The sequence below is a fragment of the Bufo gargarizans genome, unplaced genomic scaffold (assembly GCF_014858855.1).
Source record: "Bufo gargarizans isolate SCDJY-AF-19 unplaced genomic scaffold, ASM1485885v1 original_scaffold_1083_pilon, whole genome shotgun sequence".
Classification (NCBI taxonomy): domain Eukaryota; kingdom Metazoa; phylum Chordata; class Amphibia; order Anura; family Bufonidae; genus Bufo; species Bufo gargarizans.
This window is the reverse complement of record NW_025334229.1, coordinates 201,747-207,746: the sequence shown is the minus strand read 5'-3', so window position 1 is coordinate 207,746 and position 6,000 is coordinate 201,747.

Below are 6,000 nucleotides of genomic sequence, written 5' to 3'. Positions count from 1 at the left end.
GGGTGTGCTGGTCATCATTCTGGGATGGCTGAGTTTCCTAACCATACAAGTGGTGCGTTGGATAAAATTGAAGAAAGCTCTGGTTGGAACATTACAAACCCGGTTCTTGAAGAATCTGTGTGAAAAGCCCTTTTTCACATTCTAATGTAATTCAACTTATCTTTTGGATTACATTGTAATGAAGGGGGATTTGTTGTGCCTTTTCAGAAGTGTAAACATTTATATCTACTTATTCTAGTTATGATGAATAGTTTATAGTTACGGTTTTAGTATGGACTTTTGGGAATGAGACTTCGTTCAGAGAAAGTTGTGTTTCTGTAACCAATAGTCAATCGTCATATAGACAGTTAGAAGACACACGCCACCTGTGGTGGTAGAGGCTTCATTGTATTTCTTATCTGTGAGAAGTGTCAAGATGTTCCTCCGAGTCTATATTATAGTTGGTTCATGTATCAAAGTTTGTCCCTCAGCTCTGAGATAAGGCCTCCAGATGTCAGGTGTGTGTAGTGCTGAAGATCAGGGGCGGGAAAAGGAAAGAAGAGTGTTAGTCGCTGGACCTTCAAGTAGAGGGTCCCGGAATAACTTAGCAGGGCGCCAAAAGGAAGGCAAAAACATAAATAAATATAAAGCAATATATAAAGAATTAAATAAGAAAAAATTATATTCCTCAAATATATTTCTTAGTGAAACATAGGTGGGCAGGCTGCCAATGGTCTCAACCTAGCCTTAGAGAACTCAGGGTAGGTGATAGAGAATGAGGATAGCTAAAAAAGACCAAAAGAGGAGGCGCCAAATTCCCTAGGAGATAGGCCTCATGCACACGACCGTTGTGTGCATCCGTGGCCGTTGTGCCGTTTTCCGTTTTTTTTCGCGGACCCATTGACTTTCAATGGGTCCGTGGAAAAATCTGAAAATGCACCGTTTTGCAGCCGAGGCCGTGATCCGTGTATCCTGTCCGTCAAAAAAATATGACCTGTCCTATTTTTTTGACGGACAACGGTTCACGGACCCATTCAAGTCAATGGGTCCGTGAAAGAACACGGATGCACACAAGATTGGCATCCGTGTCCGTGATCCGCGGCCGTAGGTTGCTTTCATACAGACGAATCCGAAGATCCGTCTGCATAAAAGCTTTTTCAGATCTAAGTTTTCACTTCGTGAAAACTCATTTCCGACAGTATATTCTAACACAGAAGCGTTCCCATGGTGATGGGGACGCTTCTAGTTAGAATACACTGCAAACTTTGTACAAGACTGCCCCCTGCTGCCTGGCAGCACCCGATCTCTTACAGGGGGATATGATAGCACAATTAACCCCTTCAGGTGCGGCACCTAAAGGGGTTAATTGTACTATCATATTCCCCTGTAAGAGATCAGGGCTGCCAGGCAGCAGGGGGCAGACCCCCCCCCCCCTCCCCAGTTTGAATATCGTTGGTGGCACAGTGTGCGCCCCCATCGGGCCCCCCCTTCCTCCCTCTAATGTTAGAAATCGTTGGTGGCACAGTGTGCGCCCACCATCGCCCCCCCCTCCCCCCATCATTGGTGGCAGCGGAGTTCCGATCGGAGTCCCAGTTTAATCGCTGGGGCTCCGATCGGTAACCATGGCAACCAGGAAGCTACTGCAGCCCTGGTTGCCATGGTTACTTAGCAATAGTACAACAGTAGAAGATTCATACTTACCTGCTTGCTGCTGCGATGTCTGTGAACGGCCGGGAGCTCCTCCTACTGGTAAGTGACAGTTCTTTAGCAATGCGCCGCACAGACCTGTCACTTACCAGTAGGTGGAGCTCCCGGCCGGACACAGACATCGCAGCAGCAAGCAGGTAAGTATGAATCTTCTACTGTTGTACTATTGCTAAGTAACCGTGGCAACCAGGACTGCAGTAGCGTCCTGGTTGCCATGGTTACCGATCGGAGCCCCAGCGATTAAACTGGGACTCCGATCGGAACTCCGCTGCCACCAATGATGGGGGGGGGGAATGGGAGGCCGCACACTGCCACCAATGTTGTTACTGCTATAGAGGGAGGGGGGGGGGCGATGGTGGTTGGCACACTGTGCCACCAACGATTTATTACAATAGAGGGAGGGAGGGGGGGGGGCGATGGTGGGCGCACACTGTGCCACCAACGATTTCTAACATTAGAGGGAGGAAGGGGGGGCCCGATGGGGGGCGCACACTGTGCCACCAACGATATTCAAACTGGGGAGGGGGGGGTCTGCCCCCTGCTGCCTGGCAGCCCTGATCTCTTACAGGGGAATATGATAGTACAATTAACCCCTTTAGGTGCCGCACCTGAAGGGTTTAATTGTGCTATCATATCCCCCTGTAAGAGATCGGGTGCTGCCAGGCAGCAGGGGGCAGTCTTGTACAAAGTTTGCAGTGTATTCTAACCTGAAGCGTCCCCATCACCATGGGATCGCCTCTGTGTTAGAATATACTGTCGGATCTGAGGTTCACGAAGTAGCTCATATCCGACAGTATATTCTAACAGAGGCGTTCCCATGGTGATGGGGAAGCTTCAAGTTAAAATATACCATCGGATTGGAGAAAACTGTAATCCGATGGTATAAAAGAACTCCAGACTTTACATTGAAAGTCAATGGGGACGGATCCGTTTGAAATGGCACCATATTGTGTCAACATCAAACGGATCCGTCCCCATTGACTTGCATTGTAATTCAGGACGGATCCGTTTGGCTCCGCACGGCCAGGCGGACACCAAAACGACTTTTTTTTCATGTCCGTGGATCCTCCAAAAATCAAGGAAGACCCACGGACGAAAAAACGGTCACGGATCACGGACCCACGGACCCCGTTTTTGCGGACCGTGAAAAAAAACTGTCGTGTGCATGAGGCCATAATCAGATAAAAGCTATGAGGTGGATCATGGAGTCCCGTATAATGTAATCTATATAGACTTGTTTCTTTGTATCTCAAAGGATAGAGATATAGAGTAGCAATACTTACACATAAAGAAAATTACATGTTACAATCAAAATAGAATCATATAAAATCATATAAAATCAAAGCCAAATATTAATATAAAACCAAAGCCAAATTGTTAGTGACTCACTTCACCCAGGAGGGTAATGTGGGATAAAGCTCAAGACACCCACACCACACCTCCTGCGCCTGGGTCGCCTGTAGAGATGTCAGAAAAGGACAGCAAACACTCAACAGTGTATCTTGAACTTTTTCTTTTACTCCAATGCCAGGGTGGGGGAGAGGAGGAAGCTCAACGTGTTTCGAGGCCTAATAGTGGGTCCCCTTCATCAGGAGAAGATATGAGTACAATAAAGGTGGTATTTAAATAGACATGAAAAAACCCACCAAAAAGGCATCTAGCGACGCAACTTCCGGTTTCCGCATGCGCCCCATACTGGAACGCACCGGAAATTACGCGCCACAAGTTGTCGACCCATATACAGTCATGTGAAAAAATTAGGACACCCTTTGAAAGCATGTGGTTTTTTGTAACATTTTTAATAAAAGGTTATTTCATCTCCGTTTCAACAATACAGAGAGATTAAAGTAATCCGACTAAACAAAGAAAACTGAAGAAAAGTCTTTTCAAGATCTTCTGTAAATGTCATTCTACAAAAATGCCTATTCTAACTGAGGAAAAAGATAGGACACCCTTGCCCCTAATAGCGAGTGTTACCTCCTTTGGCTGAAATAACTGCAGTGAGACGGTTCTTGTAGCCATCTACCAGTCTTCGACATCGGTCTGAGGAAATTTTACCCCACTCCTCAATGCAGAACTTTTTCAGCTGTGAGATGTTTGAGGGGTTTCTTGCACGTACAGCCCTTTTCAAGTCACCCCACAGCATCTCAATGGGATTCAAATCTGGACTTTGACTTGGCCATTCCAGGACTCTCCATTTCTTCTTTTTCAGCCAATCTTTGGTTGATTTACTAGTATGTTTTGGGTCATTGTCATGTTGCATGGTCCAGTTCCGCTTCAGCTTTAATTTTCTAACTGATGGTCTCACATGTTCTTCAAGCACCTTCTGATACACAGTAGAATTCATCGTGGATTCTATGATGGTGAGCTGACCAGGTCCTGCTGCAGCAAAGCAGCCCCAAACCATGACACTTCCACCTCCATGCTTCACAGTTGGTATGAGGTTCTTTTCTTGGAATGCTGTGTTTGGTTTACGCCAAACATGTCCTCTGCTGTTGTGTCCAAATAATTCAATTTTGGACTCATCTGTCCAAAGAACATTATTCCAGAAGTCCTGGTCTTTGTCAACTTTATCTCTGGCAAATGTCAGTCTGGCCTCGATGTTTCTCTTGGAAAGCAAAGGTTTCCTCCTTGCACACCTCCCATGCAAGTTAAACTTGTACAGTCTCTTTCTGATTGTAGAGGCATGTACTTCTACATCAACAGTAGCCAGAGCCTGCTGTAGTTCTCGAGATGACACTTTAGGGTTTTTGGAGACCTCTTTTAGCATCTTGCGGTCTGCTCTTGGGGTGAACTTGCTGGGGCGACCAGTCCTGGGCATGTTGGCAGTTGTTTTGAAAGCCCTCCACTTGTAGACTATCTTCCGGACAGTGGAATGGCTGATTTCAAAATCTTTTGAGATCTTTTTAAATCCCTTCCCAGACTCATAGGCTGCTACAATCTTTTTACTGAAGTCCTCTGACAGCTCTTTTGCTCTCACCATGGTGCTCACTCTCACTTCAACAGTCAGGAGCACACCAAACTAAATGTCTGAGGTTTAAATAGGGCAAGCCTCATTCAACATGCAGAGTAACGATCTACTAATTATGTGCACCTGGTGTGATATACCTGTGTGAGATCTGAGCCAATTTAAGAGGGAATACATGTGAGGGTGTCCTATCTTTTTCCTCAGTTAGAATAGGCATTTTTGTAGAATGACATTTACAGAAGATCTTGAAAATACTTTTCTTCAGTTTTCTTTGTTTAGTCGGATTACTTTAATCTCTCTGTATTGTTGAAACGGAGATGAAATAACCTTTTATTAAAAATGTTACAAAAAACCACATGCTTTCAAAGGGTGTCCTAATTTTTTCACATGACTGTAGTTAAAATTGGAATTAATACACAAACAGCTAACACATGGATAAGGATAAAAGGACACTGAGCCGCTGCTCTATAACATCGCAGCGATCTTCAGATATCGAGTATGGTGATGCGCCCCACAGCGGAACGCACCCCAGAATTTCCGGTGCGTTCCACCGTGGAGCGCATATCCGCACCGGAAGCCACACATCGCGCACACCAGAAGAATAATAAACCATATATGTCTTGTCATAATATTGGAATATGTGGAATAGGTGGCAGCAGGCCCTGATCAGTATGGTCAACGGTGACTTAGACCAGGCCGTGGGTACACGTGACCTCACCAAAAATAAAGGGAGGAAAGCTACGGACTTCCGGCTTCAGGGGAACGAAAGGAATGTAGTGTTCGATGGTTAGGTCACACGATCAGGTACCGATTAATGTGATCGGGTGCCTGCGTCACCGGTCGTCACTTGGCACGCATCGGTGAAACGCAGAGGCCCAGAGTACATATACTAGAAGGAAAGAATCGTAAACTCCATTGGTCAACCTTGGCAGTGTGTGGTTTCTTTTGGAAAGGCTACCTTTTCATGTATAAAAATAAAAAAATAATAAAATAAAAATAAACAAATGAGCAAAAAGATACAAGCGTACATAGACAAATTCACAACGATAATGATAGACAGCCATTAGAACCCACACATTCAGGCAAATAATCATGTAGATAATAGACTACATAGTCATATAAATAGTTCTTATGTTAAAACAACAGGTGGATATTAAGATAAAATAAAATAAACATCTGGGTCAAGGACTGCAGGCTGATAGGGCTTAAAATAAATAATGCTAAAATAATTGAAAATGAATGTTCAAAATAACGGAACATAATCGTATAAATAAAAATCTCCGCAAAACAATTCCATATATTCTAAAATATTCTAAAATACACGGCTAGATGAAAAAAGCATGTTA